Consider the following 23,435-nt stretch of genomic DNA (forward strand, 5'->3'; position numbering starts at 1 on the left):
GGCCTTTCACCAGAATACTGCAATTACTATTAAGGAATTACAGACATTTCGGGGGCGGTCCTAATTGCTCCCTGGGGGCGGAGCTTGTATGTCCCAATTATGTGCCAGGTATGTAGAACAGCACTTAACAGAAGGGATGGATAGCACATACCACACAAGTGATCTAATACCTTCTTAAGGCAAAATAAATGGAACATTCCTCAATGGCTCAGTCACCTGCCATCACCCTGACCTAGCTCTCACTGAAGAAGACGACACTCAAGGGAGAAAGACCCAAAGACGAGCAGCAAGCGAAGACGTCTGCACTGCGGGACAGGCCTGGCAGAGCATCTCAGCATCTGGTGATGTCCCAGAACTCAAAGTGACCTTGGCCCAGGTATCAGAATAATCTGCATAGTTATAATTACGGCACAAGTCTATGGAAATGGCGGCACTATGGAAACAGGCCACAATCCCTACCTGGGTGATACATATATGGTTAATAGATGAGACTGGTTCATTATGGTGTAGGTCATTGTATTATTTTACGGTTGTGATATACTGTCTATGTCTTATCTATTGATGGCCATTGATAGTCAGTCTATCTATCTATCTATTATCTATCTATCTATCTATCTATCTATCTATCTATCTATCTATATATCTTCTATCTATCTATCTATCTATCTATCATCTATCTATCTTCTATCTATCTATCTATCTCCTATCTATCTATCTATCTATCTATCTATCTATCTATCTATCTATCTTCTATCTATCTATCTATCTATCTATCTATCTATCTATCTATCTATCTCCTATCTATCTATCTCCTATCTATCTATCTATCTATCTATCTATCTATCTCCTATCTATCTATCTCCTATCTATCTATTATCTATCTATCTATCTATCATCTATCTATCTATCTATCTATCTATCTATCTATCTATCTTTCTTCTATCTATCTATCTATCTATCTATCTATCTATCTATCTCCTATCTATCTCTCATCTATTATCTATCTATTATCTATTTATCATCTATCTATCTATCTGTCTGTCTATCTATCTATTATCTATCTATCTATTATTTATCTATCTATCTATCTATAAACAAAAATTAAAACTCGCAGCACTCAAGTAAATCAATAGCAGGTGGGTGCCAGCATGCATGCCGGGGAGCCTCCAAGCAACTGAATAAAGTCCAAGAAAAGCAGCGGCACTGTTTGCTGTGTTCTTTTTTGGGATGTGAATTAATTTTCCACTTTCTTTGCCACAACCGGAGTGCCGCTGCTTTTCTTGGACTTTATCTATCTATAGATCTCCTATCTATAATCTATTATCTATCTATCTATCTATCTATCTGTCTCCTATCTATCTAGCTATCTATCTATTCATGTAATTTTCATCTATCTATCTCCTATCTATCTATCTATCTATCTATCTATTATCTATCTCCTATCTATCTATCTATCTATCTATCTATCTATCTATCTATCTATATCTTTTATCTATCATCTATCTATCTATCTATCTATCTATCTATCTTCTATCTATCTATCTATTATCTATCTATCTTCTATCTATCTCCTATCTATCTATCTATCTATCTATCTATCTATCTCCTATCTATCTATCTATCTATCTATCTATCTATCTTCTATCTATCTATCTCCTATCTATCTATCTATCTCCTATCTATCTATCTATCTCCTATCTATCTATCTATCTATCTATCTATCTATCTATCTTCTATCTATCTCCTATCTATCTATCTATCTATCTATCTATCTATCTATCTATCTATCTTCTATCTATCTCCTATCTATCTATCTATCTATCTATCTATCTATCTATCTATCTATCTCCTATCTATCTCCTATCTATTATCTATCTATCTATCTATCTTCTATCTATCTCCTATCTATCTATCTATCTATCTATCTATCTTCTATCTATCTCCTATCTATCTATCTATCTATCTATCTATCTTCTATCTATCTATCTATCTATCTATCTCCTATCTATCTATCTATCTATCTATCTATCTATCTCCTATCTATCTATCTATCTATCTATCTATCTATCTATCTATCTATTATCTATCTATCTATCTATCTATCTATCTATCTATCTATCTATCTATCTATCTATCTCTATATCTATTATCCATCCATCACTTTTCATTTGACTGAGGGACATATGTTATATACGATTAACACTGGAGATTGGTGATTAAATTACTTCAAGAAACATTTTCACCATTGGGTGGAGGTTGCAGTTTTGTCTATGGTGTTATGGGGGGGGGGGGGATTTAGAAATTTTCATTGTTAGTTAAAACCAGAAATGCCGCTTTGACTTTAGAAGTCCGGTTAAATTGACAGCTAAAAAGCAGCGGAGCAGAAATCACCAATTATTGGATTAACGTTGCGGAGCGCGGTTATTTCGAGGATATTAAAGTCTCTATTTACTGAAGTGAAGTGATTGATCCAACACAGCGGGATGTAAAACATCACAGGTTTATAGCTGGGCCCAATGTGTTTGATGTGGATAACATTACTACCAAGCCAGGTGTCCGTTACATTATAATATATAAATATAGTATATGTAAGTTTCCTCATCTGCCATATATACAATGATACTGGGCCTCATATATAAGTTTTATTCTAGGTCCTTTCATAATTTTGCATGTAAAGAAAGGGCATGTAATAGACATAACGTGCGGAGAAAAAGTTGCCTTTCAACCTTTTGCTGCCTGTAGGCACAAGCGTGCGACAGTGTGACAGGCCTACCATACTTCATCATGGAGACGGCCCCGAAGGCCATTCCTCTCTCTTCATAGGACAGTAACAGCGCTTCTCGCTGGGTTTTATCTTCTATTTTCTTCCTTCGTTTTTGCGTGTAAAGTCAGAAAATATATTTGACATAACGTGCAAAGAAAAAGTTGCCTTTTTAACCTTCGCCGCCTGTAGGCACGAGCGTGCGACAGTGTGACAAGCCTACTGTACTTTACCATGGAAACAAGGCTCAGGGCCATTCCAGTTGAACTTCTGATGGGGACAGCGATTCTGTGAGCTGACTAACAATGAGTAAGCAGTTTCGCTGCTATTGTTTTTAGGAGAAGTCATAGGCGGCAATAATGGGACTTCTGGGGGTCTAGACCACCAATTTCTAGCCTCCATAGAGGCTCAAAGGATGGAGGCCCCAGCCTGAGCCCTTTACCTCCGAATTCTTCCTGGATCTGATCCGATCAGAAGGAGACGGCAAACTGGATTTCCTGGTAGCCAGAGTAAAAGTTGACCACAACGATTCTCCCATGGCAGACTGACCTCAATGACAATAGGGGGGGGCTACACAGAAGAGGTGGGAGATGTTCGGGCCCTTGATAGATTATTTTTTCCCCAGGGCACAACAGCCCTGATGGAACCTGAAGGTGATCATGATGTGATGGCGGTGCAGGTGAGGCTGTGTCACCGGGAGATGGATGAACAAAACTATGGAGAAATCCATGTCTTCAATGGTTCTCAGTTCCATCATAAATGAAGCAGTAGGTGGTGGGGTTGGTGCAGAGTCTGTAGATGTTGGGAGTCAGTTCCTGAGATGGTTGAGACAACAAGATACATGAGATTTGGCTTATGGCAGCAAGTAAAGTCCGGACCAAACCAGTCCATAGAGGTCCTTGACAAAAAGTTACCCTCTAAGGCCAATTGATGTGATGATAGTCTTCTTCTTGATGGCCACAGAAATAGTGCGTCCCTCAGGCCAGGGCAAAGCTGGTACAAAGGGCATCTCCCAAGAACCAGGCATTGGTCTCAGATGTTCCTTGGCATGTCTTCCAGATGACTCTAGCTCTCTCCTTCTCTCTCTCTCTACTCCTTTTCTCTCTGGTTCAATTCCTTGTTCAATTCCCACTTCCACACCCCCTACCTGGAGGCATGCATACTAATTAGTCAGGAAGCTCGGGCTACCAAACCAAGTGTGTATGTGTGTGTGTGTGCACGCATGAAAGGAGATTAACCTCGCACTGTCCACCAACAATTCACATTTTTCTCCAGCTAGTCACAGATAATCATCTATGAATACCCCACACTTTACTCCTATAGGGGGGATCAGATCTTTACAATGAAGCATCTAAAAAAAATAAATCTTCTTTAATAAAACATCTAATGTACAGAAAACGGGTTGTTTTAAGGTTTTACTGGCCTCTTCATCAGGTTTTTACATCCAGTTGGATAAGTGTAGAGTGCATAGAAATTAGCTTATCCAACCTTAGGAAATTTATAGCCTATCCCAGTCCCAAGACCCCTGCTGATTGGCTGCTTATAGGGGGTGCAGTGCTCGTGCAGTTACTGCAACTCAGCACTCTGGAATGAAGGGCGCTTTAAAAATAAATAATAATAATAACTAGTGATGAGCGATGGTACTCGTTACTCGGACGAGCATCTCGCGATACTCGGAAAAAAACTCATCATCTGTTTCCTGTAAGTTTGGGCGCCATTTCTCAGCCATTAAACATGCAGGAGACTCTTTGGTGCATCCTGCGATCACGTGGGACCCATACATGTCGATAGCAGCGATTGGTTGGCCAAATCAGATGACCCTGCCATATAAAAAGCGCGGCCTGCAAGGCTCGGCTCACATGTATACTGAAAGAGATCAGGGACAGAGCTGCTGCTGGTCAGGGAGAACGTTAGGGAGGGAATTAGCGTTCCAGTAGGCAGGGAATACTAGCGAAACAACCAAACAGCCCTTGTAAGGGCTTCAAATAGTTTCTAAATTATATTACTGCAGACTGCTGGCTGGGACTTGCAGTGCAGCTACCACGATGGTGATTGGCTGCTGGCAGAAAGGGGACATTAGGTGTTGCATACAGACCCCTAAGAAGTGCTCAGTACTCTTTTATGATTTTGTGGCTGGTGGTCCTGCTGTAGTACATTGTATTGCTGTGATTTGTAGTACTCCTGCCTAGAACTTCACTGCTCATTGTAAGGGGGTGTCACAGAGTGCATTGGTGCAGCCACCACCAAATTGTATCTCACAGCCCCTCAAAAACTAGTGGGAACACTTAGGGGCGTAACTAGAACTAGCTGGGCCCAATAGCAAACTTTTGATTGGGCCCCCCCCCCCCAAACAACTGACCACTAAGCTGTGAAGAGAGAGCAATGTGTATATATAGTATTAGGAAAAGCATTATAGCACCATGACCACTGCCATTACCACTATATTGTTACCAACCAAATCCAGTATGTTAAGATGAATAATATAAACAGTACCAGTTTACATGGGACAAATATTACCACCTATTACTGACTAAAACCCCCACATACTGAATAATGCTACCACTGCTACGGAATAAAATCCACAGTCCAATATCACCATTGGCCATACAGTGGCATGTATAGGCTCCACACAGGCTTTACACACCATAAGTGATCACAGTGCAGTTACAGGCGTCTTCTCCAATTGGAGTTGCTCACTTTTCCCCTTCTTCTCCATCCAGCCTGGCCACCATAAGGACTTCTCTCAGTAGGATCTGCCAGACAGTTTAGGTTCCTCACTCATGCCCCAATATCCTATGCATCTATTTGCTCCATCTGTTCCCTCATATAGTGGTCCCCTCTGTATTCATATAGTAGTTAGACAACTGTGTCCCTCATTAAGTAGTTAGACCCTTCTCTGCCCCCCCCACATTTAGTACCGTATTTTTCGCTTTATAGGACACGCCTTTTGATAAGACGCACCCCTGATTTTAGGGGGGAAAATAGAAAAAAAATATTTTGCTCATTGTCACAGTTTGGAGATAGCAGCAGGGCCGTATTTGTCACTAGGCACCCGTGGTCCGGTGCCTAGGGCGGCGCCCTGGGGGGGCGGCACCCGCAGGGAACACTTTTTTTATTATTATTAAAAAAAAAATAATGCCTAGTCCGCGCCGGGGGGGGGGGGGGGGGGGGGAGGTGTGACGGAGCGGCCGGGAGAAGGATGGGCAGGCAGGCTGGTTCCCTCCCCCCATGCAGCGCCGAGGTCCGAGGTCCGGGGTCCGGGGTGCAGGGCTAGTGTTGAGCTTCCGGCACACACAGTGTGACAGAGGCCGGAAGCTCCCAGCTGCAGCCCCGCGGTCCCGGATCTTCTCTCCTGCTCGGCGGCGCTCACGTGATGTGACGTCATCGCCTAGCAGGAGAGAAGATCCAGGAACGCGGGGCTGCAGCTGGGAGCTTCCGGCCTCTGTCACACTGTGTGTGCCGGAAGCTCAACACCAGCCCTGCACCCCGGACCCCGGACCTCCGACCTCGGCGCTGCATGGGGGGAGGGAACCAGCCTGCCTGCCCATCCTGCTCCAGGCCGCACCGTCTCCCCCCGGCCCCCCTGCAGCCTCTCCCCTGCCCCCCCAGCCTCTCCGCCTCTCACCTGCCCCCCCAGCCTCTCACCTGCCCCCCCAGCCTCTCACCTGCCCCCCAGCCTCTCACCTGCCCCTCAGCCTCTCACCTGCCCCCCCAGCCTCTCCCCTGCCCCCCCAGCCTCTCCGCCTCTCACCTGCCCCCCAGCCTCTCCCCTGCCCCCCCCAGCCTCTCCCCTGCCCCCCCAGCCTCTCCGCCTCTCCCCTGCCCCCCCAGCCTCTCACCTGCCCCTCAGCCTCTCACCTGCCCCCCCAGCCTATCACCTGCCCCTCAGCCTCTCCGCCTCTCACCTGCCCCCCCAGCCTCTCACCTGCCCCCCAGCCTCTCACCTGCCCCCCCAGCCTCTCACCTGCCCCCCAGCCTCTCACCTGCCCCCCCAGCCTCTCACCTGCCCCTCAGCCTCTCACCTGCCCCCCCAGCCTCTCACCTGCCCCCCCAGCCTCTCACCTGCCCCCCAGCCTCTCCCCTGCCCCCCAGCCTCTCCCCTGCCCCCCCAGCCTCTCCGCCTCTCACCTGCCCCCCAGCCTCTCCCCTGCCCCCCTGCAGCCTCTCCCCTGCCCCCCCAGCCTCTCCGCCTCTCACCTGCCCCCCCCAGCCTCTCCCCTGCCCCCCCAGCCTCTCCGCCTCTCTCCTGCCCCCCCAGCCTCTCACCTGCCCCTCAGCCTCTCACCTGCCCCCCCAGCCTATCACCTGCCCCTCAGCCTCTCCGCCTCTCACCTGCCCCCCCAGCCTCTCACCTGCCCCTCAGCCTCTCACCTGCCCCCCAGCCTCTCACCTGCCCCCCAGCCTCTCACCGCCCCCCAGCCTCTCCACCTAACCATCAGCCTTTCACCTGCCCCCCCAGCCTCTCACCTGCCCCCCCAGCCTCTCACCTGCCCCTCAGCCTCTCACCTGCCCCCCCAGCCTCTCACCTGCCCCTCAGCCTCTCCCCTGCCCCCCTGCAGCCTCTCCCCTGCCCCCCCAGCCTCTCCGCCTCTCCCCTGCCCCCCCAGCCTCTCACCTGCCCCTCAGCCTCTCACCTGCCCCTCAGCCTCTCACCTGCCCCCCCAGCCTCTCACCTGCCCCTCAGCCTCTCACCTGCCCCTCAGCCTCTCACCTGCCCCTCAGCCTCTCACCTGCCCCCCAGCCTCTCACCTGCCCCCTCAGCCTCTCACCTGCCCCTCAGCCTCTCCCCTGCCCCCCTGCAGCCTCTCCCCTGCCCCCCCCCAGCCTCTTCCCTGCCCCCCCCAAGCCTCTCCCCTGCCCCCCCAGCCTCTCCGCCTCTCACCTGCCCCTCAGCCTCTCACCTGCCCCCCAGCCTCTCCCCTGCAGCCCCTCCCCTGCCCCCCCAGCCTCTCCGCCTCTCACCTGCCCCCCAGCCTCTCCCCTGCCCCCCTGCAGCCTCTCCCCTGCCCCCCCAGCCTCTCCGCCTCTCACCTGCCCCCCAGCCTCTCCCCTGCCCCCCTGCAGCCTCTCCCCTGCCCCCCCAGCCTCTCCGCCTCTCACCTGCCCCCCCAGCCTCTCACCTGCCCCCCCAGCCTCTCACCTGCCCCTCAGCCTCTCACCTGCCCCCCAGCCTCTCACCTGCCCCCCAGCCTCTCCCCTGCCCCCCCCAGCCTTTCCCCTGCCCCCCCAGACTCTCCCCCTAACCCTCAGCCTCTCCCCTGGTCCCCAGCCTCTCCCCTGGTCCCCAGCCTCTCCCCCCTGCATTCTCAGCCTCTCCCCTGCCCCCAGCCTCTCTCCCCTGCATTCTCAGCTGCTCCCCAGCCTCCCAGCCCCTTCCCCTGACCCACAGCTTCTCCCTCTGACCCCAGCCTCTCCCCCTGAATCCCAGCTTCTTCCCTGCCCCCCTACCGCTCCCCCTGACCCCCAGCCTCTCCCCCTGAGCCCCAGCCCCCCCTGAACCCCAGCTTCTCCCCTGCCACCCTAGCTGCCCCTCCCTGCTGGTCCCCTGCCCCCCAGCTGCTCTCCCTTTCCCCCAGCTGCTCTCTCTTTCCCCCAGCTGCCTCCCTTCCCCAGTCACCCCCAGTTGCCTCCCTTCCTCAGTCACCCCTAGCTGCCTCCCTTCCCCTGTCACCCCCAGCTGCCCCCCTTCCCCAGTCCCCCTGTCGCCCCAGCTGCCTCCCTTTCCCAGTCACCCCCAGCTGCCTCCCTTTCCCAGCCCCCCCCAGCTGCCCTCCTGCCCCAGTCACCCCCAGCTGCCCCTGCAGACAAGTTGTGGTCGGAGAAGTCTTCATGATGCTGCGCCAGATGGAGAAGAAAGCAAAAAGTTAGCGACAGCAATTCGAGAAGACGTCACCTGTGAGTCATTAGTAACTGCACTGTAATCACTTCTATAGTGTGCAGAGCCTGTGTACCATTGGGGTCTATAAGGGTCAGTTTATTGTTTGCGGTAGTGTACTGACACAGCCCTGCGGTCACTACAGTACACTAGTGCAAACTTTTAAACTAGGACCCAACTACAAGAGCTGCAGGCACTACAACTCCCAGCATATCCTGAGGGCTGCAGACTGTCAGTACTTGCTGGGAGTTGTAGTGCCTGGAGCTGTTGTAGTTGGGTCCTAGGTGCATCATCACTGGATGCTTTGTGGCATATAAGAATACATAGATCTGTGGGGGCTCAGTGTGTGGAAGTGACCCCAGAACATCACTAATAGGGGATAGAACAACAACATCTCCCCCTATCCCTATTAGTGATGTTCTGGGGTCACTTCCCTGCACTGAGCCCCCACAGATCTATGTATTCTGATCTCCCGCAACGCCTCCAGGACCCAACTACAACAGCTGTAGGCACTACAACTCCCAGAACAGTCTGCAGCCCTCAGGATATGCTGGGAGTTGTAGTGCCTGCAGCTGCTGTAGTTGGGTCCTAGGTGCATCATACACTGGATGCTTTGTGGCATATAAGTATACATAGATCTGTAGGGGCTCAGTGTAGGGAAGTGACCCCAGAACATCACTAATAAGATATTGGGGGAGATGTTTTTGTTCTATCCCCTATTAGTAATGTTCTGGGGTCACTTCCCTGCACTGAGCCCCCACAGATCTCTTTATTCTTATATGCCACAAAGCATTCAGTGTATAGGACCCAACTACAACAGCTGCAGGCACTACATCTCCCAGCATGTACTGACAGTCTGCAGCCCTCAGGATATGCTGGGAGTTGTAGTAAAGTACAATCCTATGATAACTGCGGCTGTAGACAGATGTATTGCTGGACCCTCAGGGCTGATGGTTGTCACCCACAGATTGCAGCCACCAGGAGACTCTGCACACAGTGATTTATTACAGGGTTGTCCTCTCAGAGACTACAACTCCCAGCATACCCTGAGAGCTGTATAAATGTAGGGATTTGTCACAGATACAGATGAATTCAGGAAAGGACGGGGTCAGCATGTCGTGTCTCACTGGTTGTATATTGGTGGCTCCAGGTCCCCCAGTCCAACACTGGACAGAACCAGTCCCCCGGCCTCCTTCCTTCCTCCATCACGTCTGTTTGATGAGAACAGCGGGCATCAAGCAGAGCGGCACCCAAGTGCCAGGGTATATACCATGCATGTACAGCTACGTGGGGGGGGGGGGGGGGCGCCTCTGCGTGCAAAGTGCCTAGGGCAGCATGAACTCTAAATACAGGCCTGGATAGCAGCAGTGTGATTGGTGCCAATCCCCCCATATAGTGCCCCACATAGTAGCCTATGCCCCCATATAGTGCCTCACATAGTTGCCAATGCCCCCATATAGTGCCCCACATAGTAGCCAATGCCCCCATATAGTGCCCACATAGTAGCCAATGCCCCCATATAGTGCCCCACATAGTAACCAATGCCCCCATATAGTGCCCCACATAGTAGCCAATGCCCCCATATAGTGCCCCACATAGTAGCCAATGCCCCCATATAGTGCCCCACATAGTAGCCAATGCCCCCATATAGTGCCCACATAGTAGCCAATGCCCCCATATAGTGCCCCACATAGTAGCCAATGCCCCCATATAGTGCCCCACATAGTAGCCAATGCCCCCATATAGTGCCCCCCATAGTAGCCAATGCCCCACATAGTAGCCAATGCCCCCACATAGTGCCCCCATAGTAGCCAATGCCCCCATATAGTGCCCCCCATAGTAGCCAATGCCCTCATATAGTAGCCAATGCCCCCACATAGTGCCCCCCATAGTAGCCAATGCCCCCATATAGTATCCAATGCCCCCACATAGAAGCCAATGCCCCCATATAGTGCCCCCCATAGTATCCAATGCCCCCACATAGAAGCCAATGCCCCATATAGTGCCCCCCATAGTAGCCAATGCCCCCATATAGTAGCCAATGCCCCCATATAGTAGCCAATGCCCCCATACAGTGCCCCAATTGTAGCCAGTGCCCTCCATAGTAGCCAATGCCCCCATACAGTGCCCCCATATAGTAGCCAGTGCCCCCATATAGTAGCCAATGCCACCATACAGTGCCCCCATATAGTTGCCAGTGCCCCCATATAGTAGCCAATGCCCCCATACAGTGCCCCCATATAGTAGCCAATGCCCCCAGACAGTGCCCCCATCGTAGCCAGTGCCCCCATATAGTAGCCAATGCCCCATACAGTGCCCCCATAGTAGCCAATGCCCCATACAGTGCCCCCATAGTAGCCAATGCCCCATATAGTGCCCCTCATAGTAGCCAATCCCCCCCCCCTGCGACCAGAAAAACAACAAACAGGCTACTCACCTGTCCGCTGGCCCCAGCAGCTCCTCTCCCGACACTCCGGTCTCCCGTCATCCTCCGGGCACAGGCAGCGGGGGACAGAGAGACTGCCGCTGCAGAACACTTCCGGGACACAGGCAGCGTCTCTGTACCCCACTGCCTGTGCCCGGAGGATGACGGGAGACCGGAGTGTCGGGAGAGGAGCTGCTGGGGCCGGCGGACAGGTGAGTAGGACAGCGATCCCCTCCGCACGCCCAGCCCGCCCCCTCCATCGCCGCTTAGCCGATCAGGAGCCCAGGAAAGTGCTGCTCATTGCACTTTTCCGGGCTTCTGATCGGCTCAGCTGAGCAGCGATAGAAGGGGCGGGCGGAGGGGATGGCTCAGGGCCGCTCACTATGCATATGCATAGTGAGCGGCAATACAGGCGGCGGGGGCATACTTTAACATGGGGGCCCGGGCCCCCTAAACCCCCGGGCCCCATAGCGACGGCGTACCCTGCCCCCATGGTAGCTACGCTAGTGGGACCACTAGTATATTTCCAGATTTCTGTCTTTCTTACTTTGGGCTGCCCTGCCCCTAGTGTGTTGTCAGAGCGGGTCTTCAGTGCAGCTGGTGGCACCATCAGTCACTAATAAGCCCACCCACCTGTCAACTGACAGCGCTGACAGGCTGACATTTATTAATTTTTTAATTTATTTATGTCTTGAAGCCATATCCAAGCTCACTGCTAATTACCCTGTGTAATTAGCAGTGAGCTTGGTTGCGTGTGACAAGGGGCGGAACATGGTGGCGGCTCTGCAACTCGGCAGCCTCACACATGTACCATGCCTGGCCCACGTCTTCAACCTAGTGTTGCTGCCGTTCCTTAAAACCTACCCCAATTTGGCTTACTTGTTCACCAAGGTGCACCGCATCTGTGCGCATTTCGGCAAGTCAACCAGGTAAAGTTACCTCAACTGTTACAGTCAAATTCATAGTCAAATTCAATTTAGCATCCTTGTCTTGTCCATTTCGAACCATATTATCTGTGGATGTCATCTTACAGGTGTCCTCTGCCATCCTTTCACCAGCACCTTCTACCTTTTTAGGATGTTGTAGCCGTTTTAAAGGCAGGATTGACCAGGCCTTTCACCAGTAGCTTCTATCCTTCCTTGGATGTTGTCATAGCCTTTTTAAAGGCAGGATTGACCAGGTCTTTTTAATAGACAGGCTACCGCACTTGCCCTCTCTTAGAGAATCTTTAAAGGATTGAAAGTGTATTCATTCGATCAAATTAAATTCTAAATTCTGGGGCCTCTTAAGAAGACTGTATTATTATTCTTGGTCCCTACCTCCAAAGATATGCCTCTCACGCACAACTGCATGAGGGGGTGAGGCTAAATCTAGCCATAATCCGGCTATTTTAATTGGATGATTGTATTGTCCATCTTGGTCTGGGTCTGTGGTATCAGGCTAAGTTTTAGGGTGGTTTATATGCTACCTCTGTTTTTAATGGTTCTCTGTGTCCTCACCGCCATGCTGTGTCTGGCCTAATTTTTGAATGGCTCACTTGCTACTTCACTCACTTTTTATGGTTCTCTGTGTCCTGACTGCCATGCTCTATTTACCCTACATAACCTATTTATAGTCTTGTTTTATTCTGCCTTCATAAAGGTAGTATAAAAACCTAAGCTCGGATTTGTCTCTGACTGTAGGACGACTGGCTGCAGCAGGAGCCCTCCCTCAATGTCTCTAATATGAGAACAAAAATAATATCCATGATCCCATAAGAATGTCTGAGAAGAGAACCATTGTGATTGCTACAAGATTTCTACAGGAATGTTTCAAGAACATGGAAGCAAGAAGGGCACCGTGTATACTTAGCATTAAATAGTCACTGTCGTTTTAAACTTTTTTTTCCTATATGTGATAGCCTATGTGATTCCTAACATATTTGTAAATCCCCCAAAATTTACCAAAAATTACCCCTAAGGGTCCCACGTTCCGTATAACACAGAGCATACGGATGGGGAAGCTCTGTAATAGACTGTTTCCCAGTACGGTATCATGTATCAATATTATGCCGGGGGGAGTGTTTGAATCTTCGCTGCACTGTAATAAAGCAGCCATGTGGCTGTGTCATTACAGTCTGTAGGTTCTGTGTTATACGGGATGTAGGAATAAGCACGTACCCCAGAAAAACAACTCTAAAAAGTCTTGCCCATTAGGTGTCTCACTTCTCTGCAATCTGCTGTCCACTGCTTGTTGTCGGGTAGAGATGAGCCCAATATGAACAGCACACACACTGGTATTTACACAGGGTGTCAGCTGCCCTGAACTTTACCAGTGGTCAGAGATGAGAGGGAAGCTTTGTTTTACCTTTTAGGACCCGTGTGGATCATCTTCAGCAGGCAGACTGGCTCACCTGCAGGTACACAGCTCAGGCTTTCCCAGGCTGTCTCTCCTTCACATAGCAAATGTTAATCCCCACCCAACTTCTCGTAATTTGTCCCAATCTAGCTATTACCAGATTGCCTGATAGTAGAGATGAGCACAACTTGAGCATGCTTGGGTCTGTCTGAACTCAAGCGTGCAGCATTTGATTACTGGTGGCTGAAGAAGTTGGATGCAGCCCCTGGTCGTTCTAAAAAACATGGATACAGCCTATGGCCTATGTCTGTATCTATGTTTTCCAGGCAGCCTAAGGGCTGCAATCAACTTCTTCAGCCACCGGTAATCAAATGCTGCACGCTTAGATTTGGGAAGTTGGGTGGGGCTTAACATTTGCTATGTGAAGGACAGAGAGCCTGGAAACTCCTGGGCTGTGTACTTGTGGTACTCAGCCCAGGTGGGCCAGTAGTTGAGATAGTTTGTGACTCCAGTGCTAGTCAAGCACACAGGATACCTGTTTAGTGAATGGCTGGTTTGTGTCCCTAAAATGGTTGGTAACCTGCCGGGCGTTGGGCTCCTGTCATGGTAGTCCTGAGTGGCAACTGACCCACCTGGACTGTTGGTACCCCCACCCACAGAATGGGGAAAAATAACCCAAGGTGTGCGGTGGTGTGTGCATAGGTGCCAGTGCGAATAGAGATGTGCAAAGTCCTGTGCTTTAGGATAAAAATATAACAACTTTACTGGAAGTTTTGTTATTTCACAGCACACGATTGACAAGTAACAAATCTTGACACACACTTGAGTGCTTGACCTTAGTGCTCGAGGGAGAGACCTTAGTGCTCGAGTAGAGGAGAAGAGTTTGTCAGAGGAGCCCTAACCCAGTGTAGCCTTGTACTCTGCCGGAACCTTTAGTAGATATCTTTTAGTAGTGAAGTGTTACCCGTACTCACGTTTAGACACTGTCTTACAACCATCTGCCCTCTGGTGGCGTAGAACCCATTCCAGTAGGGTAGTACAAACGCCAGCCGTGTTTATCTGGGTGTAGCTAGGTGTCCGAGTTTTCCCACTTACCTGCACTGTACAGTAGGATACGTAGACCTCTTTATATTGGTTGCTTTGTCCTACCGAGGCTAGTTCCTATTACTTCAGGATACTGCCCTGCACTTTTCTGACGTGTTCCTGGCATGGTTCAGGGTGTTCCTTGGTGACTACTCTCCCTTGTTGGTGCTTAGCAGTGCATAGTGAACGTATTGGTAGTTGTGAAAGAAGTGTTGGTCTCTTGCTGCATCTGCCCACTCTGGTGGCTAAACTCAACTGACTTGTGTCTTTGACAAGGGTCCTGGCGTTAGCCAGGCCCTGGCTTGGTTTCTGCAGGAACTTGGTTTTTGTGTGTCCTCTCTCACTGAAAACCTAAGTAGAACTAACTCACTTCCTCCACCAGTGAGAAGGGGGCTACATAAGATTGGTTCTGCCCGCATTCCCATGGGCAATCCAAATCTAGGCAGGACTATCCATTCTCCACAGATGATCACTTGATGTAATTTACACAAAGGTCAAAGATTCTCTTTCTATTGGGTGAGGTGAGCAGAGTACCTTGCCTCAGGTAGTTTTCTTCTCAGACAGCAGGAGGTGGTCCTGACAATACCAGGAGGAGCAACAGTATCAGTAATAATGTGCCTGCTGCATCTGCACTTTTGAGGACTCCCATTGGCATTTTTAAGGCTGGTACTTTTATATAGAGTGATAACAGGTAGTATCACATACAGTATACCTTATGGTTGGTATTATATGGGTAGCGTGTTTATAGGACCAATTTATCTTTGTAACTTCTATTGAGTATAAAGGAGAGAGCTGCCTATATGCATAGTTTGCATATGCAGAGTCTTTGGTCATAGGCCCCCATTCTCTCAAAGGGTCAAACTTTCAATAATAGGACATGCCATAAACGGGTATGGTCGGAATAACCCTTTAAGGGTGTGGAAGGAGGAGTTAAATTTTCATTTCAGCCTCAGGTACCAAATAAAAAAGTAGGAGAAACTCTTCAAAGGTCACAATGCTGGCGGCTCACATTGTAACTAAGCTTTGCTCTAGGGCCCCTAGGCTCTTTATATGACAATATATCATCATTAGCTATAGCATTGTTTACATACAGCAATTTCTTTTTATGTCCAGCACTTCATATACATAGTAATCTAACAGTATACTCCTTATTTCGTGCTTCAGACATCTGTAAAGGGTTTAGCTAAAGAAAGTCAAGATCTAGTAAAGAGGACTCACAAGAGGACACTTCAACTCAAGAGGTGTAATTGTTACTACTGCTATAAGCTTGTCTAGTCATATGGCTTTTTATATAATTCTGTAGCCTCTGATGCCCTGATTCCAGCCTTATACCTCCTCAGCCTCATACTCACACCTCCTGTGCCTGATTAATGCCCCCTCAGCTTCATACTCACCTCCCCTGAGACTGATTCATACCCCCTCAACCTCCTCATATTCACACTGCCTATGCCTGGTTCACACTTTCTCAGCCTCATGCTCACACCCCGTGTGCCTGGTTCACATTCCCTCAGCTTCATACACCCCCTGAGCTTAATTTACGCACCTACAGCCTAATACTCATATCCTTTGAGTCTAATGGTACTTTTACACGGAGCGATAATTCGCACGATCGCACGATTAGCGATTTTGAATGAAGAATGTTTTATTTATAACGATCAGCGTTTAGACGGAACGATACATCGTACGGAAAAATCGTAATGCGAATTTTTTGCGAACGACCAACGATAATTTGAGGACATGTTGAAAGATCAAAATGAACGATTTCTTGCTCGTCGTTTGATCGTTCGCTGCGTTTACACGTACGATTATCCTTCGAATTCGATCGTTATCGTGCAAATTCAAACGATAAATCGTTCCGTGTAAGAGGACCATTAGTCTCACCCCTCAGCCTTATTTTCAAACCCACTGAGCCAGATTTACGTCACTTCATACTCACATTCCATATGCCTGATGCATGCTTCTTCAGTTTTATACTCATTTACCCTGACCCTGATACCCTCCCCTACAGCCTCATTTTCACACACCCTGAGTATGATACACATTCCCTCAGCTTCATTCCATCAGTATGTAGCATGCCCCATTAAGTAACTACCACTCTGTAGGTCATCCCTCTGGTCATAGTTAGCCAGATCCCCTATCTTAGATATCTACTCCCCTGCTTTCTCTATGTAGGCAATCCCCTCTCTAGTTAATCATTGTGTAGTAAGCCTTCCCAAGTAGTCAATCGCTCTGTAGGTAATGCCCCTGTAATAAGCCAACCCATAAAGGCAATCCCATGGGTATGTAAACCTTCCCTCTGGAATATAAAAAAACACACACATACTCACCTATCTGCAGTGCAGTCCACTGCCGTCTCCTCTTTTTACGTGCTCTTCAGATGAACAAGTGACACCACCCTGAGCCAGATTTATGCCCCTTCAGCTTCATACATACACCCAATCTACTAGAGATACACCCCCAGCCTCATACTCACACCTTCTGTGCCTGATTCATCCCCCCTCCTTAGCTTCATACTAACATCCCCCCTTCAGCTTCACACCCCCTTGTCCTCATACCTAACCCCCTGAGCATGATTAGACTCCCTCATCCTCATACTCACACCCCCACACTTGATTCAAACCCAATAGTGCTTGTGTTAAAGGTTTATTTTGCGCTCCTGTCGCAGAATCCATTTCCCGATGCCGAATGGAACCTGAGATTTAGGCCCCAAACCTAACACAAAGACAAGATAATTGATTACAGTCGCCTATTTCAGACATATTGATTCCCCTTACAACAACTTGACCTTAGAGGAACTTTTCCAGTGCCAGGGGCTGGAATCAGCTTTTACTGTTAAATGTGAATTATACGACCCTGGGGATGGTTCATGGTCCTGCTGACAGTCTTCTTCTGCCATAGGGGATACAGCTGCCATGACGTGATGAACTTGGCCAGCCACTATGCTTACATAATCCCTAATGTTCATCCACAGGTATGAGAGGACCCAGGGTTTGCAGAGAAACAATTCCCCACCTCCACAAGCCTGAACTATTCACACCTGACAGAAAGGGGTCACGGCCTTATGCTGCTTCTGCCAAATTCTGACCCTTCGATCATCATATCCTCACAGAGATCTGGATTCCTTTCCCCCCTGGAGTCTCGCCTTACTGTTTCTTGGGATCATTAGTAGTAGTCCCAGAAGTCAAACCTCCACCGATCAGCTTGTTATTCCCTTTCAAATGGATTTTAATATTTAAAGTGTACCTTGCAATCCTTGATGAAAAATAATTATAGTGCAGGACAGTGCACTATAATCATTTGTCTAAATTAATTTTACTTCAAGATTGGCTTGTGAATAGATATGTTACTGGCTGTAGGCCTCTAAAAGCTATGGATTAGGAGTCTCCATAGCAGTTGCAGCCAGTAGCAAACATAGCGTTGTTGAATGCAATGTGATTATACTGGACTGGGTCTTGCAATGGCTATGCCTGCCATGCAGATGCACCATGTCCCAATGCCTAGTTACAGGCAGCCGGATGAGCAGATCACAGTATCAACAAGCCAATCTGAAAGTGAAAGTAATTTGAAAGAAAAAAAAAATGATTACAGTGCACGGTCCTGCACTATAATCATTTAATCATCTACAATTACAGGTACACATTCGTATCTTTTTTTTTTTTTTAATTGTTCCTAATATTTTACGCACCCGAGAAATACGGTAATGACTTTCATCATACTGGTGAAATAAGGTAATGACTTCCATAAACAACACATATCGTGGCAGATAATAAAACACCTGCAGGAAGCACCTGTCAGAAATAGAATTATGGCCTTAATAACCTAAAGCATCTAACAAACATCGAAAAAAATGTAACACCTTAAACAATGCTAATGACTGGAATCAGCCGAATATACCGAAAGAGGAACATGACATAGAGTGGGCCCGGGGCTCGGGAGGGGGAGGGGTAATTTGTTCAGGTGTTTATCGTAGTCTCAGCATTACCTTCAGTCACAGGCCCTTCTATAAACTAGTGTCTAGGTATTTGCTCTTAAGTATAAGAGATTCATTTTCCAGGTGTAATGAATTTGTGCCGTCAGGAATGTCACCCCTGACCCTACATAGCTCTTACTCCTAACACCTTTTTAATGGTCGCTGTCAGCCCCCTCCCCGGCTCGCAGCGTAGCCCGCAGGCCAACATAAATTGCTAATGTTCTTACAAATATTTCTTTTATTGTTTGCCCCCCATCCTTCACCGTCCTCCACTCACTTTGGCAGCCGACACACTTCATGTACACAATTTACACACACACAACACTTCACACACAATGAGCAGCCACTTCACAGGACACCTCATTTACAGTAATACACTTCAGGTGTATGTTACACACACCATCTGGAGGCTCAGGAAATATGGTCTCGTATGCTTTAAATTTTATGGCTGTCCTTTAAAAGACAAAATGGAGTTCGTGTGGAAGTCTACAATTTTGTCTCATTGTCACTGATATTTTAAAGGGAACCCGTCACCATGAAAATATTACCTAAGCTATCACCATCATGTTATAGAGCAGGAAGAACTGAGCAGATTGATATATATCTTTATGGGAAAAGATTCAGTATAGCCTGTAATTTATTGATTGAAATCTCCATTGAGTGACCCCACCCACTGGACTCCTCAACACAAAATGATCAGGGATTTCAATCAACATATTACAAGTTATACTGAATCTTTTCCCACAAAGATATATATCAATCTGCTCAGCTCTTCCTGCTCTATAACATCATGGCGATAGATGAGATAGCATTGTCTTGGTGACAGGTTCCCTTTAGGATATTAATCAGCATAGAATGATGGACTAAAACATTGACTAAAAATATTCATATGTAACAAATTTGACCCCATTCACATCACTTTTTGGGACAAACCTCAGGCTATAGGTAGGCAACATGTACAACCTCAGCCATTGATTAGGCAATAGTAAAGTCAGATAGAAAACCAAAGCGGTAAGTATCCTTCCCCCCATGTGGTTTAAAGTGTACCTGTCACGGTCAGCGATCCTCTGCTTATCCGGAAGGTTGGGTCTCTTTGGATATATAGACGCTGTCAGACAATAATTCCAGATTAGCAGAGGAGCTTGCTGCTGATCCACAATCTTTCAACAAGCTTCGAGCACCCAAGCAGCAGTCAATACTCACTGGAGTAGGGATGGTCCGAACCGAGTTCGGTTTGGGTTCGTACGAACCCGAACTCTCGGTAATGATTCCCGCTGTCTGCCCGCTCCGTGCAGCTAGCGGATCCAGCGGGAGGACCGCCTGGAAAACTGGGATACAGCCATAGGCTGTATCCCAGTTTTCCAGGCGTCCTCCCGCTGGATCCACCCGCTCCACGGAGCGGGCAAACAGCGGGAATCTGCTGCCGAGCGTTCGGGTTCATACGAACCCGAACCTCGGAGAGTTCGGACCATACCTACACTGGAGTATCAGCACTTTTGAGTAGCCCAATACTCAAATGAATATTATACTGGTTAGAGAATGAGCGCTCATCTCTAGTATCCACCTAAATTCCTCATACATTTAAAATTTCCGCCCATATTTACTTTTTTTTCTCTTGTTAACAGTACCTTTGACCCAGCAATCCTGAGATTGACAACTCTTATATTACAGTAAGTGTGGACTTATTTAGCTACCATCAATCAAAATAAATGAGAACTTAAAGGAGAAGTCAGGCGAAAATTTTTATTAAAGTATTGTATTGCCCCCCAAAAGTTATACAAATCACCAATATTCACTTATTACGGGAAATGCTTATAAAGTGCTTTTTTCCTGCTCTTACTACTGCATCAAGGCTTCACTTCCTGGATAACATGGTGATGCCACTTCCTGGATAACATGGTGATGTCACTTCCTGGATAACATGGTGATGTCACTTCTTGGATAACAGGGTGATGTCACTTCCTGGATAACATGGTGATGCCACTTCCTGGATAACATGGTGATGTCACTTCCTGGATAACATGGTGATGTCACTTCCTGGATAACATGGTGATGTCACTTTCTGGATAACATGGTGATGTCACTTCCTGGATAACATGGTGATGTCACTTCCTGGATAAAATGGTGATGTCACGACTAGAGATGAGCGAACCAGCCGGATTTCTGGTTCGTATGAATCAGAAATCTTGGCAGCTGACTCCCGCTGTCTGACGGCTCCGTGCAGCGGGTGGATACATCGTAAGGAACGCCTGGAAAACTGGGATACAGCCATTGGCTTGGCTGTATCCCAGTTTTCCAGGCTTTCCTTATGATGTATCCACCAGCTGCACGGAGTCGGCAGACAGCGGGAGTCAGATGCCGAGATTTCTGATTCATACGAACCAGAAATCCGGCTGGTTCGCTCATCTCTAGTCACAACCCGACTCCCAGAGCTGTGCGGGCTGTGGCTGCTGGAGAGGATGATGGCAGGGGGATGCTCAGTGTCCCTCCAGTGCCCTGTGTCCCTCAGTGTCCCCCTGCCATCATCCTCTCCAGCAGGCACAGCCAGCACAGCTCTGGGAGTCGGGGCATGACATCACCATTTCCTGTAATAAGTGTATATTACTGATTAATATAACTTTTGGGGGGCAATACAATACTTAAAGCGACCCTGTACCCACAATCTGACCCCCCCAAAACCACTTGTACCTTCGGATAGCTGCTTTTAATCCAAGATCTGTCCTGCGGTCCATTTGGCAGGTGATGTAGTTATTGTCATAAAAAATTTAATTTTAAAATTGCAGCCCGTGCCCTATGGGCGTATCTGTGCCCTAACTTTGCACCACCCCTCTGTCCCTCCTCCCCACCCTCTTCATCATTAGGAATGCCACTGGAACATTTACTTCTGTTTGAACATTGCACAGGTGTCTTAATGATCCAGCCCATGTGCCGTGGTAACACAGGTGGTGAATAATAGGCAATCTGCCTGGAGCATTCCTAATGATGAAGAGGACGGGGAGGAGGGACGGAGGGGTGGTGCAAAGTTAGGGCACAGATGCGCCCGTTATGCACAGGGCTGCAATTTTAAAAGTAATTTTTTATGACAATAACTGCATCACCTGCCGAACGGACCGCAGGACAGATCTTGAATTAAAAACAGCTATCCGAAGGTACAAGAGGTTTGGGGGGTCAGATTGTGGGTACAGGGTCGCTTTAAGCAATTATGTATTTGGCCGATTATCTGCCATTACGGCCAATAATTGCTTCATGTAATAAAAGGCAATGATCAGCCAAAATGCACAATGTCGGCTGACCGCTATCTTTTAACATCTTTCAACATTTTGAAAGATTAACGACTAGGATAGCAACGATCTGCTGCTGTCACTCCGCGTAATAGGAGCGTCAGCAGCAAACCGCCGCTATGTCCTATGGGCTCCCCTAATGCACTAAAGATCGCCTGGACAGCCCCCCTCCCACACTTACCTGCAGGCGGGGAATGAGGAGCAAGCAGGCACTGATCGGACATGTTGGCGCTCGCTTGTGCCTGCTGATCGCCCGTGTAATAGAGGCTTTAGTAGTAATATCACCTAAAGAATGTGTCTCACTATGGTTGGCCATTTCCTCCGACTTTACCTTAGGTTTATCTTGATGAGTTTCTTTCTTACTTCTGACTTTGGGTGGATTGTGACCAATGTCCAGAATTCTCCTCTGACCTTCTTCTTTTACATGAACACGTGTTCATGACTATAATCAGAGATGAGTGCAACCCAAGCTCGAGTCCGATCGTTCGGCATTTGAATACCAATGGCTGAAGTTGGATGCAGCACTAAGGAGTCCTGGAAAACATGGATACAGCCTATGGACTATAACTTTATCCATGTTTTCCAGGACTCCCTAGGGCTGCATCCAACTTCTGCAGCCATTGCTTATTAAATGCTGAATAGAGATGAGCGAACCTGGAGCATGCTCGAGTCCATCCGAACCCGAACTTTCGGCATTTGATTAGCGGTGGCTGCTGAAGTTGGATAAAGCCCTAAGGCTATGTGGAAAACATGGGTATAGTCATTGGCTGTATCCATGTTTTCCAGACAACCTTAGAGCTTTATCCAAGTTCAGCAGCCCCAGCTAATCAAATGCCGAACGTTCGGGTTCGGATCAACTCGAACCCGGTTCGCTCATGTCTACTGCTGAACACTCGAGTTGCGCTCATCTCCTACTATAATGACAACTAGAAGTCCTGACCGTGCCTTGTTCCTTAGACATAAATGTGTTTTCTTTTTTGCAGGTTTCACAGCAATCTAATAACTATGGTGACAGTCTTCAGCCAACCAACTTCTTCAGCCACCGATTTTCAAATGCCAAACAATCGGACTTGAGTATGCTTCAGTTGTGCTCATCTCTATTGGTGATAGAGGACATGGTCACTTGAATTGTGGTCACATCACAGTCAAATCACTTTTCAGACAATTTATGCTCATAGTTTTTTTGAGCAGTTTCCATTTTACTAATAATAAAAATGTGCTGTTTTTACACTTAAAATGTGTTTATTTCAGCCCCCTACACTATTGTCTCCAGGAACAAAATCTGATGCAACCCTTTTTTTTAGTATGTTAATGGCCTTTTTCCTGCCAGGCATGGGATTACTCTTCTCCTGCCTCTGCTACCAGCCATATGATTGCTCTTCTCCTGCCTCTGCTACTATCCATAGGATTGCTCTTATCCTGCCTCTGCTACTATCCATAGGATTGCTCTTATCCTGCCTCTGCTACTATCCATAGGATTGCTCTTATCCTGCCCCTACTATCAGCCATGGCCTGCCTCTGCTACCAGCCATAGGATTGCTCTTATCCTGCCTCTGCTACTATCCATAGGATTGCTCTTATCCTGCCTCTGCTACCAGCCATAGGATTGCTCCTCTCCTGCCTTTGCTACTATCCAAAGGATTGCTCTTCTTCTTCCTCTGCTACCAGCCATAGGATTGCTCTTATCCTGCCCCTGCTATTAG

General features: G+C 48.0%; 1 long non-coding RNA gene across 1 annotated transcript; it reads left to right on the forward strand.

Annotated features, from left to right (window-relative positions):
- Positions 1–230: 230 nt before the first annotated feature.
- Positions 231–22,945, forward strand: LOC138802101 (uncharacterized). The gene is made up of 3 exons (XR_011364688.1): positions 231–376; positions 20,077–20,121; positions 22,716–22,945. It is a non-coding gene; the product is annotated as an uncharacterized lncRNA (long non-coding RNA).
- The last annotated feature ends 490 nt before the right edge of the window (positions 22,946–23,435 follow it).

This window comes from Dendropsophus ebraccatus, chromosome 9 (assembly GCF_027789765.1).
Source record: "Dendropsophus ebraccatus isolate aDenEbr1 chromosome 9, aDenEbr1.pat, whole genome shotgun sequence".
Taxonomy (NCBI): Eukaryota; Metazoa; Chordata; class Amphibia; order Anura; family Hylidae; genus Dendropsophus; species Dendropsophus ebraccatus.